At 43.4% G+C, this 24585-nt stretch overlaps 1 pseudogene across 1 annotated transcript; it reads left to right on the forward strand.

Moving 5' to 3' along the window:
- The first annotated feature begins 8999 nt into the window (after window positions 1-8999).
- LOC309559075 (ADP-ribosylation factor 1-like) lies at window positions 9000-9602 on the forward strand (annotated as a pseudogene). Its single transcript has one exon. The product of its transcript is annotated as an ADP-ribosylation factor 1-like (transcript).
- The last annotated feature ends 14983 nt before the right edge of the window (window positions 9603-24585 follow it).

Genomic DNA, 24585 nt, shown 5'->3' on the forward strand with positions numbered 1-24585 from the left:
CAAGCTGCCTGACATTCTCCCTCTCCCCCGCCGATCGCCGAGTGACCGGCGGACATCGGGTCCGCTGGTCACACGCGCGGGGGGGTCCGTGACCACGCGGGAGCGTGCCTCCGGGGGTGCGCGCTCGCTCCCTAGACCCTCACAAGCTAGTGACGTAGCCCTACGTCACTTTGCCTGTGAGGGGCTGACTGCCGACGTAGATCGGCGTTAGGCAGTCGGCAAGTGGTTAAAGCAGAGCTCCAGTCTACACAACATTTTTTTTTTTTAAAAGCACCACCATGATTGTTTTTAGTTGTACTGCAATAATTGTCTATTGTTAGAACTGTATTCATACCAGTTATTGTGAAATCTGTAATCAAGCATACGATCTCATCAGCAGGCAGGGGCCATAGTGGATGTGGGCATCCGAGGCCCGCTGCTGTTTACTTCCGGTATTTGGTGCAGCTGGGTACCCAGCAAGCACCTCGCAAACTTGTTGATCGCAGGTTGCCATAGCAACGTCAGTGTTGGCGAAAGTTCCCATCCCATTGTTATAGCAACCTGTCATTTAGAAGACAACCCGGAAGTCAGGTGCAGTCGGGAAAATAACGCAAGATTTCAGTATTAGGCAATTCCCTTGAACTGCTGGGATACAGGACGGCAAGGTAAACGCCTTATGACAACATCGCCTAGGCAGCTGGGCCAGAAGTGCTGCATACACAGCTAATAATAAGGTACAGAGACATTAAAAAGAAAAAACTGATTATCCATTTAGAAATGCACTGCGGATGGACATGAGCATGAAAGTCATTTCTAAAAATGGGTGGAACTCTGCTTTAAGCAACCTTTCTGTAAGTCCCAATCTCTGACTGGCCACTGGCCAATGAAGAATGTATATTATTCAGTACTGCCAGTGTTGGGGCTCTAAACTCACCCCCCCCCCCCCCAAAAAAAAAGAAAGTTGTAATCAATAGAATATGGTATTAAATGTTAAATTTTTTTCTTCTGCAGAATTTCTCAACAGGGAAAGTAACAATTAACACTTCAAATTTGCCAAGAGGTCTCTCAACACACTGGTGTCTCTGTTCTGCCCTCTTGTTCCTGAGATTTCCTGAGATGGCTGTACCAATGGCTGTAGATTGAACATAGACTGCAACTCCTGAGTGGAATCAAGTGAAAGGTAGTCTGACAAGTTATCAAGCCTGCACTTCTGGGTCTGATACACAGCTACTAATACAGCACAGCAGCTTTGTCCACAGTAGCAGCATCCCTCCTGGTCATGGCAACACTGCAGCAACAGCACAGCAGCCTTTTTGGTTTTGCAGCTCTTGTGGCTCTCTCTCCTTCAGAAGCACCCAGTCTTCTCCCAAGACTCCAGGAAGACAGTGGCAGCAGCAGTAACAACAGGCCTGAGCACCTGCACAGCGGCTCCTGGCTGTTCTAGGCAGTTCTTATTCTGTTCTTGGGCTCACTGTAACTCTTCTGGGTAAACCCACCTGCCCCAGTCCTGTTCCTTCCTTTCAACTCTGAGAACAGTGGAATCATTTGTCATCCAGCCACAGTAGCAGCCTAAAAGAATCCCCCTGGTCCAGTTGCTAGGGGTGGACACAACCCTTGGTTACGCCAGAGCCAGTAGCATCCACAAGACTCCTCCCCAAAGCCTATGCTCAGTCAGACAACTTGGTCTGTTAAACTAGACGGTTGTGTTGATGTTTTTGACAGATTGCATCATACTATATATGTCATTTTTTTATTTTGCCTATAGTTCCCCTTTAAAACAGATGCCAAGGTATTGCATGTAACTAAATCAAGAGACAACTTAGATGGATGCATAGTTGCAGCTGTGCAGAAGAGTTCTTAACTTATGATAATGCTTTTGTTCACTGATACATATTCATTGTTTCTGGTTAAAGTTCAAAGAATTAGCATAACAGCCAACTAGCATTTTCTGAAAATGTTAGAAATTGCAGGTAAACTAAACCCAAAAGTGGAAATGTAATATATTGCAGTGTGCCGGCTCTTACAAGTGGTGGCTACATTGGTTTTTATTTTTCAGACTAGGTACATTTTCAGCAGGTACAGAATATACTAGTTGATCTTACTAGAAATGCAGTGTTTTTTCCACTCTCTGTGAATTAAACTGAAAGCACAAACAGGTTTGAATTCCAGCCAGAGTGACAACCATGGCTATATCAATAGGTACAGTAGAGTAAGGGAGCATAACCCTACAAGAGGAATTTATCCACATAATCACCAGATTAAAACAAAAAAAGCCTGAAAAACTAACATAATTGGCTTATGCTATTATAATGCACAGGAAACAATTTCTAATGACCTTATCAGAATCATTCCACAGTTACAGTATATTTTTTAATTTGCTCTGGCTTTATCAATCCATAGAAAAAGAGCAGCTGTTTCAGTTAAGCAAGGAAACACTGGGAATTCCAAAGAATTATCCAGAGAGTTTCCAGAGAAATTAAGGCAAGCTTAAAATTATTGTATCTTTTTACATAATAATGTAAATAATATGATCCAAAGATTTACATTTTGTGACTTATTATTTTTTTGAAAGTATTAAACTTTGCAATGAATGCACCAAAAATGTTGTCATATTCGGTCCTAGTGATAAAGTGCTTTACAAAAATCTCATTAATCATGGATTATCTTCATGAGTAATTCATAAGTCTGAAAAAAAGCTTAAATCAATAAAAGCTCATGAATAAGTTTCAGGGTTATTAATATAAGTTATTAATATAAAATGGTTTAGACACAGTGCATGTGCATTGTGCCAACTGATACATTTAGAATATAATATAATGTATCTTGCAAATGATAGACAATACTGGAACATACAGTAGTTGATATAGAGTTGCAAGTAACTGTTCAAAAATTGAGCCACCCTATTAGTATTTGTAAAGGCCAGCGGATTCATCTTTAAAGCTTGAGGGATGCCATTGGTCCACTGTTTTCTCTATTGACTCATTCAGCTGCATCCTGCTGGTCACATTATTTCTAGGCTGGTTCTGGCTGTGCTTAATAAACTTTGCTCTGTGTGCAAGAAGTTTATCAGTGTGCATGTTATGTCACCTAGGTGAACAGTTAAAAAAATGCTCAGTGCATTGTATTACTTTCTTAGCAAAAACTTTTGTCAGTTTTAGGTCAAGTTCAGCTTTTACATTTTGATAGATTTTCTGATTGTTCCAATTTTTGTTATAGCTAGTCCTGTGTTGTCATTGGTTATATGTGTGCTACCTACTCTGACCTTTTTGCCTGATTTCTTACTATAATTTTGTCCTGCAGTTCAGTGGCGTCTCCAGCTTTCATATTTTGGGGGGGGGGGGCACATGGGGGGACAGGGACAAAAGTAGGGGGGCCGACAATAAAATGCAATATATATATATATATTTCATTATTTTTTTTCCCCCAAGAATAGAATGCACTCCAGAGGTCTTGTTACAAATTCACCTTTGTTTTGTTCATGCAATATACAATACAATTGAGCGTCAATGTTTCAATCTGACTAGGGACTTTTATCAAGATGCTAAAAAGTCCCCAGGCATACTTCCGAGAAGGAAGCTGGGGAGTTTCTTTAACATAACCTATAGACAAAAAATTTGCATTATGAAGGACTATCGAACGCATAAACATGAAATATTCCGAACACTTTGTCACAATTCCTGACAATGGGCATCAAAAAGGCAAAAACATGAAATATTCATGACAATGGGCATCAGTGCAAGAAACCATAGGGAGCCACCCTGACCACCCCCACCCATCAGTCCCGGGGGCCTTCCCTGTGTGCGTGGTGTGCTTTCCACTGATCCAGGGGCCCTTTATTACTTTCCCACAGCAGGGCTCTTTCACATGTTCTGCAGTGGGCCTCCTTCCTGACATCTTAGGCACCCCCATGGTGGTGGAAAGCAAGGGATATGTCACCAGCAACCAGGCCCTGGTGTTCCACCACTGTGGGGGTTCCCAATTTCCTCTTGCTGTCCTGCCCCTGCTATTGACAGGGCCAGTCCTGCATCTGTCTTCATGACAGCGCATTAGGATCCAGTGCTGGTTACATTATGGGGCTAATGGGCAAATGTGCGGGAGGGCTGGCACTACTGGTTGTAGACAGCTGTGCTCTCTGCCAGTCCCTAGCAGCAATGACACTGCATAGCCTTCTCTGTTGACATGCCATTTGGATGCAAACTGGGCGATTCTCCCAATTGGATCGAATATGTGGACACAGGGCTGCTGTTAGAAATCACGGGGCCCCCGTACAGACTATCTGGCAGGGCCCCCCCAAGAATATATTAAAGATATATTTAGCTAAAATTACAACAAAATCACTATTATCAGACACAAATATAACATAACTCGCATAATTCCTGCTAAATCTAAAAAAAAAACTATGTTAAATAAAAAAGAAGATGAGATGAGAAAAATATACAGGCTGGGCAGTTGGAGCTCAGTGATCAGAGAGACAGAGAGAGAGAAACAAAGTTACAATTTACCCATAAACTCCTGAGCAGAGATAACATTAGAGCCTGTGCTGGGAGGGGGCCCACACAAGGGAGGGGGATTGGTGAGGGACGACTGTCTCTTTCTCAACAGATGAAAGCTGATAACAGGGAGAGAGACAGATCAGATTCAGGTGCTGGAGGAAGATTTCTCTATTTGTTGTCCATCACTAATCCCCCTCTCTGTGTGGGCCCCCCTGTGTGCTGGGGCCCCCTACAAGAGGGCTGGTGGTCCCCCCCTATCAGCGGCTCTGTGTGGACATAAACACAGTATTTAATAGAATCAAAAGTGCAATCACATATATATCAGCCATATGCTCAGCAACTGTGTGGGCTCCATTCCAGTAAGGTGGGGGCTCTAATCAATAAAACCACTATAATATTTATTTTTAGATTTTCTAGATCTGATCGGGAGCATCGCCCAGAACACATCCAGATCACCATGTCAACAGAAAAGGCTATGCAGTGTCACAGCTGCTAGGCGACTGGTGGAGAGCTCAGCCATCTACAACCAGTAGTGCTGCCCCCCTCTTCCCATATGCACCCATCAGCCCCATAATGTAACCAGTACTGGGTCCTAATATGCTGCAGCTGCTGCCAAGGAGACAGAAAACACCAGATTGACGTTGTCAATATCAGGGGCAGGACAGAAAGAGGAGGTTGGAAACCCCCCTGGTGGCCGAACACCAGGACCTGGTCGCAAGTGCGACCCTGGTATTTCTGGCATGGGCTCAGCAGGAGGATTCCCCCATCCACCTTGAATGTGTAGATGGGGGAATTTAATATTTTTTCGTCAACACAATAGTTGAGGTCCGGTTCACATTGATGCGGTGAGGGAACTGCTGCAATTCCTTTCCTGCAATGCATTAGAATCGCAGGCAGTTCACACTGCGCTCTGCAAACCACTGCGGGTGTCAATTTTAATGACCAAAGTTAATGATACCCACAAACTGGTTTGCAGTGCGCACTGTGGAAGCCGATGGAGATGGAATTGAATCATATGGGTCTGAACACCCTTGCGATCCGATTCCAGTGCAGACAAAAAAAAAAAAAAGGGTCTTGCACCTTTTTGGAGCGGATTCAATGCAAATTGAGCCATACACAATGTATGGTTCAATTTGCATCGCACTGAATTTGCATGTCATTTGTACAGGAATCTTGTGCGATTCCTGGAAAAATGACATGCAATGCAGTACACTGCATCAGTGTGAACCCCACCTGAATGAAACAAAATCCATGCATTGGAAAATAAGTGTAATACAAGGTATTACTCACAGCACATGTCCTTGAGCAAAATAATAATAAATAATGATGTGCTGAATATGTGATACTGAGTATAAAAATGTATGGTGTGCTCTTGTGATTATAATAAAAGAACTTTTGGCTGCTTATAGCTCTATTTACATGCACCCTATAAAATACTGAACTCGTGCTTATTGTGACTTTGCAGTCATATGCCAAAATGCATCAAAAAAAGAAATTATCAAGTGAAATGTGATATGCAAAACTTAAACCATATAATACAAAGAAATATTGGTGCTAAAAAATTACTGGTGCAGAAAAAATAGTGAAAATTATTAAACTGTGATTGGTGTCCAATATACTGAAATATAGTGTCCAAATAGTCCAAAAAAATTAGTCCAAAAGAAATATTCCTAGCTTCAGTGATGGTGTTGAAAATACCAATCAGTTCAATAGTGGTGTCACCCTCCGTGCACCTGTGCGATAAGGTAGGCAATTTAAACTCACCAGACGTTGTTGACCCACAATGTCTTATGAGAAGTGGGTCAGTAGAGCTTTGTGTGGTAGGTATCCAGTGGGGTCCCAGCCATCCGTGTCCAGGTGGTCCTGGATGCTCAGTTTCCAGAAAATTCTGCAGACAGGAAGAAGTGACGCAGCAGAGATAAAGAATCACACATGGCTCCCACCGAGTCCCAAACTTTGGGGATGGTTGATAAATTGAAGGAGGTCATCCCTTCCACACTGAGCTCAATGTGCACTTCAACCCTCTCTTTCAGATCGCTCTACTGCAGTGTATTCTTCCCGTTCACGACTACAGACTGCCTGCGGTGAGGAGGACGGTCTATGTGGACATCTTTACCCCAGAAGCCTGCATTCTTAGATTTATCAATCATCCCCAAAGTTTGGGACCCGGTGGGAGCCATGTGTGATTCTTTATCTCTGCTGCGTCACTTCTTCCTGTCTGCAGAATTTTCTGGAAACTGAGCATCCAGGACCACCCGGACACGGATGGCTGGGACCCCGCTGGATACCTACCACACAAAGCTCTACTGACCCACTTGTTGTAAGACATTGTGGGTCAACACCGTCTGGTGAGTTTGAATTGCCTACCTTATCGCACAGGAGCACGGAGGGTGACACCACTATTGCACTGATTGGTATTTCCAACACCATCACTCATCGCTGTGAGTAATACCTTGTATTACACTTATTTTCCATTGTTCACTCTTAGGGGTCATCCACAGCGCAATCACATTTTATAATACTAATTGGCGCGAGTGTTCTTTCACATTTAAAAAATCCATGCATTGGCTAAGTTCTTAATGGAAGTGAAGTTTGTCAAGCTCTTGGAAGAACAGACAGGGGGGGGGGACAAGGGAGAGAGATGGGGGGGGGGATAGGGACAGTTCAGCAATCACACTATACTGCACAGCTGTACTCACCCAGGGTTAAAGCTCTTTTCTCTCTCTCACACACCACCATCTTTCATGTTTCCCGCCCACATCTCCTGTCAGATACATCTGCATGCCGGGAGGAGAGTGGGCGGTCCAGGCAGACACACAAGGAGCTCGTATTACCTCTCCTCTGCTGTCTGTGAGGGGAGGGGGGAGTGTGCTGGCTGGGCTGTGGGAGTGTCATACAGACAGACACTCGCAGCCTCGTATACACAGTGTGATTCAGGCTGGGGGCTGGGGGGGGGGGGGATGTCTCACACAGCAGCAGAACAGCAGCCGAACAGCAGCCTTCTTCAGCCCTATTTATTGATTCAGTGCTTTCTCTGCCATGTAAAATACTAACAAAAAACAGCATTTTATTTGGGGGGGCACAGAGTAATATTGGTGGGGCCATGGCCCCCTCTGCCCCCAGTGACGCCACTGCTGCAGTTTAGTACTTCATCTTTGTCAAAAAGAATTGGACAATTTTTTGACAGCGAATAATATTAGGAGATATAATTACATTATAGAATAAGAGATAAATATTCTGATCCATCTGTGCCAACTGATTTTTAAGGGGTCATGAAGTAAACATTTTTCCTCTTGTAAGGCAAAAATGGTAACAGTTACACAGTTATACATATTGTGGGGGTTTAGCTTCAAACGGAGAGCTCGCAGAGAGGTAATCCAAGCGTCAAGTGGGTTTAAGGGCTTCCTGCCCGTGTTTGTTGGTCAGTGTTACAGCAAATGCAAAGAAAAGAGCAACTCTGCTCAGGCTCAATCAGCTGTGCTCTGCAATCCAGCTGGGTGCTCAACTTGGCTCACCACAGTGAAAGTATTTGTAGAAAAATAAATAGGTTGCACTCCTTCATGGACTGAAGTTGCTTGAATTTATTGAAGTATCGTCATGTCAAACATCCAAACAGACAGGAACTGTTAACGTTTCACACGGGTCTCCGTGCTTGTTCCCAACCAGCTGTTACGGCAAATCAAGAACATTTATTTGCGGGGGTAAGACTCACAGTCCAAAACAAAAATCCAACAGAAACAGTGATAGACCCTATTGGGTTTGCATCAGAGCTGCAGACATGTTTACTGACAGTTCGCTTGCATCCTTTCCCAACAACAATACATTAGCACATGGTAGGGCAAATTATCCCCCCAGGTAGAGATCAAGGTGTGGCCAGTGATTATCTCCCTGCTACAGATCTTTTACTGCCACTCATTTATCTTATGAACGGCAAAATCCTATGCGACAGCTGACAGGGGCTGTTTGTCACAATATTAACTATGCAACATAAGTAACCTGTCTATAATGTATCTACTAGTGGAACAATCTTTAGGGTATTCCACAGCCTCTGCACCTTGATGTGGGTCTTCCACTGGTCTTTTAGAGATTCCCTTGTCTGGCCTTCTTCCTCTTTATCACAGATAATTTCCTATTCTGTGTCTATTTTCTGCATTGGAAACGTTTTTGGTCTTTTGGATATCAGTGAACTGGAGAAAGTACAGAGAAGGGAAACCAAATTAATAGGAGGCATGGAAGAGCTCAGTGATGAGGAAAGATTAGCTGAACTGAATGAATTCTCTCTTGACAAGAGAGGATTGAGGGGTGATATAATCAACACGTATAAATATATAAGTGGTCCATATGGTGCACTTGGTGTAGAGTTATTCACTTTCAGGTAATTACAGAGGATAAGGGGGTATCTTTACATATGGAGGAAAAGAGATTTAGCCTTTACTCACGGAAAAGCTTCTTTACAGTAAGAGTTGTGAAATTGTAGAGGAGTGCCGCACCCGGAGGAACTGGTCGGGATAGACCGAGACAGGATTCTTTTTTTTTTTTTTTTTCTTGCCATTCCTGACACTGTCACATTTCTAACATGGGGAATATGTTTGCCAACCTCTTCAAGGGTCTTTTTGGCAAGAAAGAGATGCGTATTCTGATGGTGGGGTTGGATGCCGCAGGTAAAACCACTATTCTTTACAAGCTGAAGCTAGGAGAAATCATCACAACCATCCCCACAATAGGTTTTAATGTAGAGACAGTAGAATATAAGAACATCAGTTTCATGGTGTGGGATGTGGGTGGTCAAGACAAGATCCGGCCTCTGTGGCGTCATTACTTCCAGAACACACAAGGCTTAATGTGCGTGGCGGACAGGAACGATTGGGAGCAATTAAAAGAAGCAAGGGAGGAGTTGATGAGGATGTTGGTGGTTGGTGGAAGATGAGCTCTGAGACACTGTATTGCTGGTGTTCGCTAAACAAACAGGATCTGCCAAACGCTATGAACGCAGCGGAAATAACAGACAAGCTAGGACTGCACTCCCTCCACCATAGAAACTGGAACATCCATGCAACTTGTGCAACTAGTGGAGATGGTCTCTATGTAGGACTGGATTGGTTGTCCAATCATCTCCGGAACCAGAAATAAAAACCAGCAATCATATATATTAAAAAAAAAGAGATGTGAAATAGTGGAATAGATTCCCTTTTTTTGGTTCTGGCCAGCTCAGTAGATTGCTTTAAAAAAGCTGAATGCATTCCTAAATGTACAAAATCTAAGTGGATATTATTATGTAGAGCTATTAATAACAAGGGTAGTTGATCCAGGCAATATCTTATTGACTCCAGGGGGATCAGGAAGGATTCTTATTGTTGCCTTCCTCTGGAAGGTATAGGATTGTGTATTTGGAGGGTTTCTTTCTTGTGTGGGTTTTTTTCCTCCTAGAACCCAGCTCAAAGAGTGTCAGATTCCTGTTGCCCCTTTGTAACTACCACTTCTGGTAACACATCCAATTTACAGAAACATCACAATATCTACTGGTATTTAAACAGAAGCCTTAAGCTGAGTACACACTAGAATTTTATTTTTCCTTTAATCCAGCGGGCTGAACAAAAAAAAAAAAAAAAAAAACTGAGATTGTTGAGATGACACAAGCTATGTTAGTGCAGCAATCTCCCCCGTTGTGCCTTTGTGTTCTGAAAGGGAGACTCCCCCTCCTACCAGAACATACTAATTAGCACATTGGCTGCCAGCGCTGATTGGATGCTGGTCGAATGCTGGTTTTCCAGCATGCTCGTTTGACAGAAGCCGGTCATGAGACCGGTTTATGTAAGACAGACAAATGTACATACAGGTCAAAATTCAGCCAGTTCCTGCCGAACCTACCAAGTTTGGCCAATTTTCAGCCTGTGCATAGAAGGCTGAAAGGCAGGCACTGGATTTGCATGTTTTGTTCCAGAAAAGTGGTTCATACGGTCCATTTAAACAAGTTCTTGATATGAACAAAAATCTCATGCTGTCCGAAGAATTGGCTTGCCTAAACAATGAGCATCGAAATCCACTTGATTTATTTCAACGACAAAGTTACTTATCATATATATTAATTTATCATCAATCACATTGATGCTTCTTGTGCACAGAATGCACTCACAAGTACACATAATTTCTAAGATTATCAGTAACTAAGAGGAATTAATAATCCTGGCTTCCCTCCATATCTTATTCCCTCCAGTTCCTCACTCTCCTTCAGTCACTTGCTATCCCCATTTTTCTATGTCAGCATTAATTGTAAATGTCAGAAGAATTCACCCGTCCATCAGTTCAATTTTGGTTTTTTTTTCTATCTATCTTGTCCTTTCTTTTTTGTATACTCCTGGATTCTTGCCATTCACTTTGCCTTTCTTAATTCTTACCCAGCCAAACTGTCAGGAAAGGGCTCACCTGCTGGTGACAATGTGGCTCCCAGATCCATAGGCTGCAGTTCCAGCGTCCACCAATGGGTGTCTCCCAGTAGCCAGAAGCTTATATCATGAGTCATTACCTGATGCTCATTGCAGAAAGTATATTTAAGTTCTGTCTGTCCTGCTCTGGTTGCCTTGATGTTTGGGTCTCCATGTGCCCCTGTCCGGCGATCCTGTGATCCTGTTTCCTGTTCATGGACCCGGACCCCTGCCCTGCAGCCTGATTACTTACCACCTGTACTTTTTGTCTCCTGTTACCCTTTCCCTGTCCTGTCTTTCTCCAAGCTCCCTCTGCTTGATCTCCTGTGTATGACCCTGGCTCTGCTACGATTACGATTTTGCATTCCCTACTTGCTGTATATACTTAGTTTAGGCAGATGATCATCGTGTGTCACTATTTGTTTGGTTATCTGGTTTCTTTTACACAGTTTGTTGGAGGTGTGTTTACATCTATGTTATTCACTTATCTTTTAAATACATTTTATTTTTTCCCACTGTACTTGTGCCTGGTATTCTCTGTGGCAGTCCACACATTTCTGGTTACACCTGCTACTGACTAACTGACTAACTATTTCTCCTGGGACTGTTTGCTCTACTACTTGCACGTTCTAGTTTTGCTTCTACTGATTCTCCCCTATAATATACTATCTCCCTGCATCTCTAGTCTGCCACATTCTTCTGGTCCTATAAGCTATCTTACTGCTGATTATCTCTTGTTTATTCTTTCCTTCAACTGATCTCTGTCCATGCTTAATATCTTCCCATGTATGACATTAAAGTCATGAAATCTGAACAAAGCACCTATATCTGTAGTGTTTGCTTATCTCTCTCTCCAAAGCTGTAAGTGTCATTTCTCTCTGGTTCTACATGCCTCTGTTATCAGTGCGAGTCTCTTTTGAGTTGTTTTCCCTTCCCATGAGATAAATTTGTGATGGGGGAGGGAGCCCAGCACACAGCTTGTCTATTTAGAACACAGTTCAGTATCCTTCCTTTGCTCCTGTATGCTATGTGGAGGGGGATAAGTGCCTATCCTCCAATCAGCTCTCACACACTGTAACTGCAGCTCTCCTCGCCCTCCTCTGTGATACTAACAGATGAAGAAAGATTTTAACATGATTCTGCCCTTTTGAAGGGGTGTAGAGAAGAGAAGACTGCACATAAACAAGTAAAACATATGCAGGAGGATTTGTTTCAACTTTGTGCATCATCTGAGGCTATTTACATAACTGGGTATATGATTACAACCACTTTTCTCTGTCGCTCATTGACAGACGCAGTCCTCTTGATTAGTAACACATTGGGTTATACTGCCCTCTACAGGAGTAGGACACTAGACGGAAGGAAAACGTTCTGTGCACACCTTAGGGGCAGACCCAGAGGGTATATCCTCTCTCTCCCTGCTACAGGATGTCAGTTTTTTCTGTCTAGTTAGGAGTAAGGACCTAAGTTCCTTGCTGGGATCTTGGTCCTGGCAAGATTTTTTAGAAAACTTTTTTATTAGGCAGCTTTTTTTCTCCAGTGTTCCTGTGAGATCTTCAAGCAAGTACGCTGAAACTGGGCGACGGGCTGGATGTTGAGGGTCGCGCGGGGCCGCCATCTTGGCGTAGCCTCGTGTCTCCAGCATGGGGGCGGCCATGTTTGAGATGACCAAACACCTCGAGGAGTAATTGGGAGGCGCTGGAAGGCGTGTAAAGGGGCGGAGCCGCCTCCTTTACCCGGGAAAAGGAGCCAAAGACTTCCTGTCTGTAACAGACAGTGCTGGGAGCAGGTTGATAGAAACTTCTGTGCATCAGGTGGATGAGCCTTGGGGTCTCTCTCTCTCTCTCTGTGGGGTCCAGAGCAGGTAACACTGAGGGGCGCTGCTGCGCTGGGGGATTTAAAAAAAAAAAAGTTTTTTTCTTTGCAATTATTTTTTTGTTCGCTGACAAGTGTCTTGTATAATCATGGACCCTGCCACACATGTATCCCCACCTGATCCCCTCGAGGTGGCCGCAGGACCCTCCAGTACCCCACTGGTTATTGATGCATTATCAGCAGTTTTGGAGTCTTGGGTATCCCGGGTGGAGGTGTCCTGTCAGGGACGGGGGTCAAGAAAGCGACCCCCGCCTACCCCTATTGCATCTGATATTTCAGATACGGATTCTGAGCTGGTCACTGCAGCCGCAGGTCCCTCTTCTGGGGCTGCTGTCTTAGGTACGGTCTCCTCAGACAGTGAGGAGGACGTTTTTGCCTCCGCCATAGCACAAGAAGAAGCGTTGGTGGATGCACTAGTTGTGTCTGTCCGGGAAACCTTAAGTCTTGAGGTTATACCGGCAGAGGTAGCTGAGACTAAAAATTCCTTTTTGGTACTAGTTAGCCTACCAAAATGGCGAAGGATTTTCCTTTGCCCAAATGGGGTCGTCTGAAACGTACCCCTGCTATTTCCAAACGCATGGCTAGGCGCTATCCGTTTGAGGAATCCCTCCTTAAAAAATGGACGGTGCCACCAGTGGTGGACTCACCGATTTCCAGATAAAGCCACTGTTATCCTGTTGGAGCACGCTCCGTCCTTTAGGGATCCGGTGGATCGAAGAGTGAAAGCGGAATCCCGCTTCATTTTTTCCCTGATAGGGTCAACCTTTAGGCCAGTGGTTGCCATTGGTTTAGTTTCAAGAATGGGTTGGCTAATCTCCCCTTTCAAGGGGATCGCCTGTTTGGGTGAGATTATAAAGATCTCACTGGGGGGCAAGAGCACTCTCTTGCTAAGACAACCTGATGCGCCCCCACCCATCTCTGGGGTGGGGGGACGTCTTCACCGATTTCCAGATCCATGGTTTTCCTGAATCCCGGACAAAGGGGTTCAAGAGGTCATACGGTCAGGATACAAGATCGAGTATTCGATCATTTCTACCGGTGCGATTCTTCCCTCCCAACATTCGTATGCTACAGGGAGCGGTAGAAAGTTTTCAGGGGTTCTATTCGAACCTGTTCACAATGCCCAGGAAAGATTCTGGACTTGGGAAAGATGGAGTCCATCCGATCAGTGGTGGCCTCCGTGCATCAGGGGGATTTCCTGGCGTCCATAGACATCAAGGATGCCTATCTTCATATCCCCATCTTCGCAGGACATCAGCGTTTTCTTTGCTTTTCCCAAAGATCATCCCTGGTTCCCACCAGGAGACTGAACTATCTGGGCCTAATTTTGGATAGATCCTTGGTAAGAGTGTTTCTCCTTGCAGAGAAACTCCAGAAGGTTCAGTCAAAGATTCGGATGTTGCTGTCCGTCAACTGGCTGGGACTGATGGTGGCCTCCTTAGAGGCAGTATCGTTCGCCCAGTCTCATACCCGAATTCTCCAAGAGGAGATTCTTCTCAAATGGAATCGGAATCCCGATTCTCTGGACAATCGGATCCGGTTGAGCGAGCGGACCAGGGAGTCTCTGGTCTGGTGGCTTCAGTCTCCGATGCTCAACCAGGGGAAGTCATTCCTTCCGATAGTATCCAGGTTACCAATAAAGGTATCGGAACTGAGAGCGATCAGACTTTGTCTGATTTACTGGACCGAGCAGCTCTAGGGCAGCCCGGTTCGGATCCAATCGGACAATGCCACGGTCGTGGCTTATGTCAATCACCAAGGGGGCACCAAGAGTGCCCTGGCGGCCATAGAAGTGGCCAGCATTTTTTTCATCGGGCGGAACGGGTTGTTCCGGCTCTCTCCGCGTTCATTCCGGGGGTGGAAAATTGGCAGGCAGAGTATCTCAGCCGTCAGATTCTGGATCAAGAGGAATAGTCTCTTCATCCAGAGGTATTTCACCAGCTGTCCCTTCATTGGGGCACCCCGGATGTGGATCTGTTGGCGTCTCGGCTCAACAGGAAAGTGCGGAGGTTTGTAGCTCACGCCCATGATCCTCTAGCGGACGCAGCAGATGCGCTGATCGCCCCGTGGGGGCAGTATCAGCTACGGTATGCCTTCCATCCTCTCAAGTTACTGCGGGAACCTCTTCGCAGGATAGAGGTGGAGGGAATTCCAGTTATCCTGGGAACTCCGGACTGACCTCGTCGAGCCTGGTACGCCGACTTGGTGAGGCTAGTGGCGGACGCTCCTTGGAGACTTCCTCTCAAGGAGGATCTGCGGTCTCAGGGACCGATCTTCCATCTTGCTTTACAATCGCTGGCTTAATGGCCTGGCCATTGAGACCCAGGTACTGAAGAACAAGGGATTGCCAGCTTCAGTTATTCCTACTCTAATTAAAGCAAGGAAAGCGACTTCCAGCACATGGAAGTCTTATATTGCGTGGTGTGAATCTCTTGGATTTCCTCCACGTACTTATTCGGTGACCTGAATCTTGGCCTTTCTGCAACAGGGGGTTGAGCAGAAGCTGTCCTTGAGCACTATCAAGGGTCAGGTTTCAGCGTTAGCAATCTTCTTTCAGAAACCTTTGGCTACTCATTCCTTGGTGCGGAATTCCATCCAGGGAGTGCGGCACCTGGCTCCGCCAGTGCGCGCGCCCTTACCGCCCTGGGATCTTAATCTGGTGTTGTCGGTTCTTCAGAAACCTCCCTTTGAAGATATCAGGGATATTCCCTTGCTTACATTATCCCAGAAGGTGGCCTTCTTGGTGGCCATTACTTCTGCACGCAGGGTGTCAGAACTGGCCGCATTATCTTGTCGTTCCCCATATCTCGTGGTCCATAGGGATAAGGTGGTTCTTCGTCCGAATCCATCCTTCCTTCCTAAGTGGTTTCAGAGTTTCATCTGAGAATGAGAATCTGAGAATATTGTTTTACCTTCCCTGTGTCCTAAGCCTAGCCATCCTTGGGAGGTTGCATTACACTCCTTGGATGGGGTTCGGACAATCAGGGTACACTTGACTACTACGAACTCATTTCGTAAAACGGATTCACTTTTTGTGATCACGGATGGCCCTAGAAAGGGGTTGCCTGTTTCTGCCGCGACCATCTCTAGATGGATCAGACAGATGGTGGTACAGGCTTATTCTATTAAGGGGCCGGATCCCCCGTTCCCTGTTAAGGCGCACTCTACTCGGGCGCTTAATGTTTTCTGGGCCTTCCGCCATCATGCGTCACTGGTCCAGGTTTTCAAGGCGACTACTTGATCGTCGGTTCATACCTTTACAAAATTTTATAAAGTTGATGCAATGGCATCGTCGGATGCCTCTTTTGGCCGCAAGGTTCTGCAGGCCGCAATTTGAGGAGACCGTTGGTCTACCTCGAGGGTTTGTTGGGTTTTTCACTTAGGTCTCATCTTTTTTGCTCGATGAGTCCTTGATGCTTCTGGTTGGCTCCGGTTGGGCCTTCTGGATTTTGATTTCTGTTATCCCACCCCTCATTTGTGGCACTGCTTTGGGACGTCCCAATGTGTTATTAATCAAGAGGACTGCGTCTGTCAATGAGCGACAGAGAAAAATGAATTTTTGTAAAATCTTACCGTAAAATCCTTTTCTCTTAAGCTCATTGACAGACGCAGTACCCGCCCCTCTGTTTTTGAGTTGGGTTGGGTTAAATTCTCTGACACTGCTTTGTGACATAACTGACATCCTGTAGCAGGAAGTGAGAGGATAAACCTTCTGGGACTGCCCCTAAAGTGTGGCCAGAACGTTTTCCTTCCGTCTAGTGTCCTACTCTTGTAGAGGGCAGTATAACCCAATGTGTTATTAATCAAGAGGACTGCGTCTGTCAATGAGCTTAAGAGAAAAGGATTTTACGGTAAGATTTTACAAAAATCCATTTTCATTCTGTTCATCTGATGGCAGCCATAAAGGTAAAAGTAAATGCACATATTTTTAGATTAAAAAAATAAATTTTCCCCAAGCTATAGCTATAATACCATACCCACTGTGGGCAACCCAAATTTGTTAAACCACACCTGTTTATCAAAACCCAAATCCTATAGGCCATGTCTATATTTTGCCATGGCACACAAAGCATGCTGTTAATGTGTCCCTGTTTTCCATCCCAGGAAAGCATAGGTCAGAGTGAAAACTACACTTTTACTAAATTACCTCTAAAAGTCTAAGATAAAGAAGTCTAATTTGGAAAGTGTTATGTGTTGGAAAAAATGTACATACTAAAATACTAGTTCATGAATTTGCAGTTTCTCATTTCTTCCTTCGTTTTGCTTAAACTGCAGCAAGGTAACTTCATTATGTGTGTAGGAAATTTATTACTCCTAATAGGATAATATAACTGAACAGAATAATCAAAAAGTATGCTGAAAATCACAGTTATGAAAGAGTAATTAAAAGAGGCAACGAGTGTGTAGTTATACATAATGTACTGCTGAGTGAACAAGTTCTTTTGTCCGAAGAAAGTATTTTCCTTTTCTGTATTTAAAGCAGTATTAAATCTAGAAACAAAAATGTAATAGATTGCAACTTACAAATCATTAAATGTGTCTTAAATTAAATTAAAAAGTCTTTTTTTTCCCTTATTTTTACTTAGTGATCTGGTCAGTAACACACTTTCTGTCTCAACTTGTTAAAAAAGCCTAAAAAAAGAAAAACAAATGCAGCCACCACATTTGAGGATTGCTCAATATAATGCATATAATGCATTTTTGCTTTTGGGTTTAATACCACTTCAATTTGTAATATAATGTCTACAACCTGAAATAATAATAAAAAAAAATGTGTATATTGTAAAGGCATACATCGTCACAGAAAAGATAACTCCATTTAGGGTGAAAGAAATCAGTACTGGATCCCATATTAGGCCCTTACAGGTCTCCAAGATCTTGGAGAGCACAAGAGGGAACATCTTTATTTACCCCTTTAGTTGTTCCTGTTGGTTTAGCCACACTGTGGAGTCTTTTTGTTCTTACAAACTGTCAACTGTCTCAGGGCAATGTATTGCATCAGATTGAATGAAGGGGATTGGCATTAGGGTAAGCTCAGGATTTCAAGAAGTAATGTAATGAGGTATATGGATTGAATATAGATTGACCTTCAGCATAGCTAAATCAGAACTGTAACAATTTTGGGGCATGGTAAAATAAAAATGTTTTAATATAGGTTTAACACCCACATCATTATAGTTTTAATGGTAGCATACAACATACTGTCCATCTTAAAGCGGAGTTCCACCCAAAAGTGGAACTTCCGCTTTAGGGAGTCCTGACCCCCCGACATGCCACATTTGGCATGTCATTTTTTTGGGGGGGGGGAGCGGGTACCTAGTTTTGACAGGTACCCGCTCCCACTTCCGCTCGGAGCGCCGCGGCGCCCTGAGCGGAATATTCTCCTCTCCCCCTCCCTCCCTGCAATCTTCTGGGACACGTCAGAGGTCCCAGAAGATTGCCGGCCAATCACGGCGCGCAGCGCGACTCGCGCATGCGCAGTGGGTACCCGGCTGTGAAGCCGCAAACTGTAACAGCCGGGTGCCCACAGCAGTGATGCCAGCGCCGAGGGAGAGGATCGAGGCTTCCGGCGGCCGCATCGCTGGACCGTTGGACAGGTGAGTAAATGGCTGGAATTCCGCTTTAAGTCCTGTTCTGGAAATTCATATGGGTGACTCCTATCCTTATATTAATTAGTGTTTCCAAATGAATAACTATTGCAGTAGGGAACAGTTATTTGGAAATATGCTGAGTGTATCTTTTGTATCTGTTCCCACATTTCCAGAACAAGACCTTATACAAATTCAGGAAAATCAAACATGGTAGAGATCAAAATTTCCTTTTTCCTTCTCTTTTCCTTCTTCATGGTAACTTCCGGTGATGTTGTATCAAGTTCCTAGTGGTTAACATGCTGTCATGCTGTTGTATCACTACTCCCTTGGGAGCTGCTGGTTATGGGTTCCCCTGGGTTACCATTAGCAATGACATGACAGTTAAACATTTCCCAAGTGTTTTAGCTCAGTCAGGAAGCAGTCCAGTTTTGTGATTTTATTTAGAACTTGGATAGGAGAAGGGAATGAGTGGGATACTCCAACTTTATACACTATGCACAATAGGCTTGAAAAATGCGGATTAATGCTGAGTAACACTGAGTAAGGCTAGTCACAGCAGTTTGTCACAAGCTGTGACGTAGGACTGAATGAACTTTCTGAGGTAAACTGTATCCTGAGGTAAACTGAACTGTTCTGCAGAACAACTTCAGGGCCCTTCCTGGCACCCCCTTTTGTTCCTAATCTTTAGGGTCAACTACATGGCACCCCCTTTACTGATGCACTCCTTGTGTGAGCTAGCTCCTTGATCGCCTGACTTCTCTGGAGTGGTCCCCTTTCCTAGGCAGACCCTTAGGCAGATCTCCTGGTACTCATGATACTGTTTTGCCCAAGATGATTCTGCCAGCAGCTCCACTTGTCAGCACTCTGGATCCTCTGCCACTCAGCTTCACACCCGGTTCAATAGGCCGACTGCCTGAACCACCTTCCTCACACCTGTAGGAGGAGAGACCAGCCGTCTGCCTCCTCCTGGGACTCTGCTTCCCACCAAAGACGTCCTGTCACATGCTCCCTCTGGATTTATAGCCAATCCCAGGATGCATTGAAGCAATGCCCACCCACTGAGACAGCCATAAACCCTGGTGTGCTACTGGTTAAATTTCCTCCACTGTCCAACAAGCTCCCTTGTTGGATACAGTGGAAAGCCTCCCTTAGACTCAAGAAATCACACCTGGAAAGATGTGACAGGCTAAACTAACAGATCAGGCTCTCCTGATAAGCAGAAAAGAGCCATCAAATGCATTTTCCTAGCACCTACCTAGTAGGGATGAACTTTGAGTTTGAGTAGAACGTAAGTTCAACTCGAACATTGGCTGTTCGCTCATTCATCGAATGACGAACAAATGGGCTTCTTCACGGGAACTTTGAGTTCCTGCATTATCATGGACTCTCTGACTTCTGAATTCCAATAAATAACTTACTGGCTGGCAGGGGGAGTTGAACTCACAACTCTTATCTTTGTAAGCTCGGTATTCTAACAACTACACCACCAAGCCTGCTTAAGCTGAGAACACTCTCCTTAACTTTTATCTCATCCACTATGTGTAGGGAAAGTGTATCCAACCTAACTGTACTTGACGGTGGTGTAGCTGGTAGAATACCAGACGTGCAATTGCGATGGTTGTGAGATTGATTCCCTTGGCCAGCGGGTGATTTATAAGTGGAACTTTATAATTAATAATACATTGCTAGCAGGGAGAGATATTTTTGCTTTTCAGTTTGTTGAGATCAAAGTTATTTATATGTATATATATATATATATATATATATATATATATATATATATATATATATATATATATACACACACATATATATATATATATATAGGCACTTCTGTTTATATCAGTTTATGTCATTATTGCTGAAAAAAACAGCGTGGGGTCCCCCACAGTCCATACCAGGTCCCTCGGATCACCGTGCCAAAACTAGAAAAAAAACGGCATGGGGTCCCCCCTAAAATCCATACCAGACCCTTATCCAAGCACACAGCCTGGCTGGCCAGGATGGGGTGGGGGCAATCGAGCGCCCCCCCCTCTTGAACCATACCAGGCCACATGCCCTCAACATGGGGGGGTGCGTGTTTTGGGGCCGGGGGGCTGTTCCCCACAACCCTGGGCTGTGGTTGTGGGGGTCTGCGGGGAGAGGCTTATCAGAATCTGGAAGCCCCCTTTAACAAGGGGACCCCCAGATCCTGGCCCCCCTATGTGAATGGATATCAGGTACATGGTACCCCTACCCATTCACCAAAAAGTGTACAAAAAAATAATGACAAAAGCCAGTTTTGGAAAAGTCTTTTATTAAAAAATAAAAAAATACTGTCTCCCGATGATCAACCGCCCGTCCGTCCGAAAAATAGAAAAAAAAAAGAAGAAGAAGCTCCTGCTTCTCTGGACGCTTCCCGAGGAATGAGCTGTTTTGATTTTGACAGCTCTTATATAGTGACCTGACGTCACAAGCCGTCCCACAATGCACTGCTCAGTTGCAGTGAATAAATTACTGATGTCAGTAATTTATTCACTGCACCTAAAGCAAGGGATTATGAGGCAACCTCAAAGCCCTACAAAAGGGCTGTCAAACTCAGATAGAAGTTAGTTAGAAGTTAGCCAGAGATAGTCCAAAGTTAATCAGCTGGCTCGGGGGCTTAGCTTGTAAAATCATGGGCTTATAAACAAAAGGCTGAGAGTTTGAATCCCTAGGCCAGCGGGTGATTTATATTAATTATGGATTTTAATTAAAACATATTAATCGTCCCGCCCCTTCTGAAGTGATGTCAGTAATTTATTCACTGCACCTGAGCAATGGATTATGGGGCGCTGGTGATGTCAGAGCCCTATAAAAGAGCTGTCAAACTCAGAAAGAGAATTGTTAGGCAGAGAGAGTCTTAGGTTACTCAGCTGCCTTGGTGGTGTAGCTGTTAGAATAACAGGATAGCAGGTGAGAGGCTGTGGGTTCAAATCCTTGGCCAGCAGGTGATTAATAGTCATCTACATTTAAGCCTTTAAAATGAGGACTTGTGATTTTTCGTGTTTGTATGTTCGCTAGAACATTTCCCCTGTTCGAGATGTTCTGGTGCGAACCAAACAGGGGGTTGTTTGGCTCATCACTACTACCTAGCAGGGTGCTACACTGTGAGTGCCTTTTTTTAAATAAATGGTATTTTCACTATATGAAGCCCTTCTTTCGTACTTATTGCATGGCACTTGCTGAAAGTATCCTGGAGATCCGTACTCAGAAAGAAACAAAGGGGAAAACATCTGAAGAGAAGCAGAGCAGAACCTACCCACTCAGGAGTGGGTGTTACAGAGCGCTATACTGACTCACTTGATAAAACTAATCTGGTGAGTATGTTGTGTTATCTCCTTTCCCAGGATTCTTCCTCCACCTGGAACACACCCCATCTGGGAACACCACCTTTATCAGCACTTTTTCTTCTTTCCACAGACCTTTATATGAAAAGTGATAAACACTAAAGGGCCATACACACTATAAGATTTTCTGAAGACTTTTTTCTTCAGATTTACCTTTTCTATGTCCTGCCAGATTGCATAAAAATTGAAAGTGTTTAGGTTTGACCTCATATTATACGGTTTTGGTAAGTCTAAAGGGAAAAGTCTTCAGAAAATCTTATAGTGTGTATGGCCCATAAGCACAAACACATGTAGATTAGTGAACTACTAAGAACTATTCTTTCTTTTATATTTTTGATCAGCAATATATTATTTTTGTTTGTGTATATCATTGGTAAGCGCTTTCTTTCCTTTTCAACTAAGAGATATTTGCTATGTGTTCTGCAGGTTGATTCACCAGCTTTAGACAGCAGCTGCTATTGATATATCACTTAATTTTCTTTGTTTGGTTTGGATTGCTTACCATAAGCATTGGTACGATTTGGATTACACTTTGCAAAGAATACCCAATTAAGTGAAAATAAAATAATAAAAAAAAAACAGTACCTTTGCTTGCACATGATTGGATAATTGGATAATTAGGTAAGTAAAGTTGGCACAACTTTAACACTGAGCTAAATGAAAATTTACTTTTCAGAAAGAAAATTCACTTTGAAATCCTCCTTTTAGATCAACCCTATATAGTTCTGTAAACACTGAACTTCTTTCAGCATTGCATCAACAAAGATACAAAGCTAAGCATGAAAAGATGACTAGAGGAGACCTTTTTACATTTGTTAAAAAACCTGAGCATAATAAATAAAAATAATAGAAAATGACTATACATTTAATTTAATAGACACCTATTAAAAATCAATATTTGCCAGCTTAAAACAAGTTATTTTAAGGATTCATACCTTGTACAGTTATCCTTGTGAATTTAATTTCCTGTTGATTTTACCAAAATGATTGTTAAAATAATTCTAACAATTTTAGATCACTAGTAGTCTTAAGCCTACACTACTTACAGAACAGGCTAAGTAAAACATTTTATGAACCTTTGTGAAATGCACCTTTAGAGAGAGAGATAAGAACTAAAATAACCAAAAACAGAAAATTGTTTTGTAATTGTTATTTTTTTCCAGCTTACACCTATTAGTCTATACTCTGAGTAAGGTTGTATGGGCTGGCTCAAGTCTCAACCTTGACATCCAACTTACAATGTACTAAATATAACCACCGGTTGATATCACCCTATATGGCACTAATAAAAAATTGCAATAGACTCTCAGTGGATCTTTACGGTAAAGATACTTTAACCTAATGATGAACCTTTACCCAGAAATATGATTTAAAGTTTAATATGTTCAGCCAGTTTGTTTTGCTTCTTTTAATTTTTCTAGTTTATTTTTATTATTATTTTTATACAGAAGCCACAGTTCTTCTTCAACTTAAAGTGTTACTAAACCCACACAGTAAAATCAGTCTGTATATGCAGTAAAGCATGCTTGTTGTACTCACCGTGGAACCTAAGGGGTTAATCTTCTGTATTGTGTATAAAAGCTGTTTGATCCTGTCTCTGTGATTCTCCTCTTCTTTAATCTGACTCCAACTCATTTCATGATAGAACAGAACATTAGGAGTCAGGCTGCACATGCCCAGTTTAGTGTGTATTGATAGAGATTTTTTTTTCTTTTTAGGGTGCATGTGATCAGCACAGAGCCAATCAGCACTCTCCGGACAGAGGATCAGGGGAGAAATAAAAACTCCTCCTACAAGCTTGAAGCAGAGACTGGAGCAAGTCACAAGTTTGCTATATGCTGCTGATGAGAAAAGATATTTAGCAGCTTATATTTACTAAAATAATTGCATTTCCATGTTCTGTATCCAGGATTCACACATATGCGATACGGGAACCAGCGCAATTCTAGTGCGGGTTTCCTCCTCACACCTCCTTCGCAGGCAGTTCACACTGCCCTCTGTGAACCACTGCTGTTGTCATTACAAAGTTAATGAAACCCCCAGATCGGTTTACAGATCGTAGTGCGAACTGTGAATACGGACAGGTATCAGATCACATGGGTGTTCACATTCATGTGATCCAATTCCAATGCGGGGAAAAAAAGGTTCCTGCTCCTTTTTCATGGGAATCCAATGTAAGTCCAGCCATACAACTGTATGGCTGAATTCGTATTTGTACAGACATCACATGTGATCTGCACAGCAATGCGGTGCGAATCCCACATAAAGGGCTATACATCAATCAATTCATTCTTTTTCATATGCTTGTTACTGTACATTATCAATATCAATATCAAACAATAAACATCAATAATATGTCTGCCTCTCCTAAGATGCTTCTCCTTTCCAAAATATTTTAGTAGTAAGAATAAGTGTCCATTCACACTACCGCGACTTGTCAGGACAGGAACCGTTCTAATAGGAGCGACACAAGTCGCTCCGACTTAGAAAAAGGTTCCTGTACTACTTCGGGTGACCTGGAGTGACTTGCATAGACATTCATTATATGAAGTCCGTGCAAGTCGCGCCGAAGTCGCGGTGCACGCGACTTCACAGGTCGCCCCCGAAGTCGTTCCGCTTCAGTGTGAACCGGCACTAATTGGGAAAAGGAAAAGAAATAGAAACACATATGCAGCACAGAAGTAGGAGAGATTTTTTTTTTTTCAACTACTGGGGTCATAGAAGAGAGCAAATTATCAAAATTATTATTTTTTTTTTTATCCTTCCTCTGAAGCAACAGGCCACCCATCAGTTTGTCCCTGCTTTAATGCCATATTCCTTTTATTAGCTCCTGGAGGAAAATGGATTTCTTAGTTTT

This window comes from Pelophylax lessonae, assembly GCF_965119305.1.
Source record: "Pelophylax lessonae genome assembly, chromosome: 1".
NCBI lineage: Eukaryota > Metazoa > Chordata > Amphibia > Anura > Ranidae > Pelophylax > Pelophylax lessonae.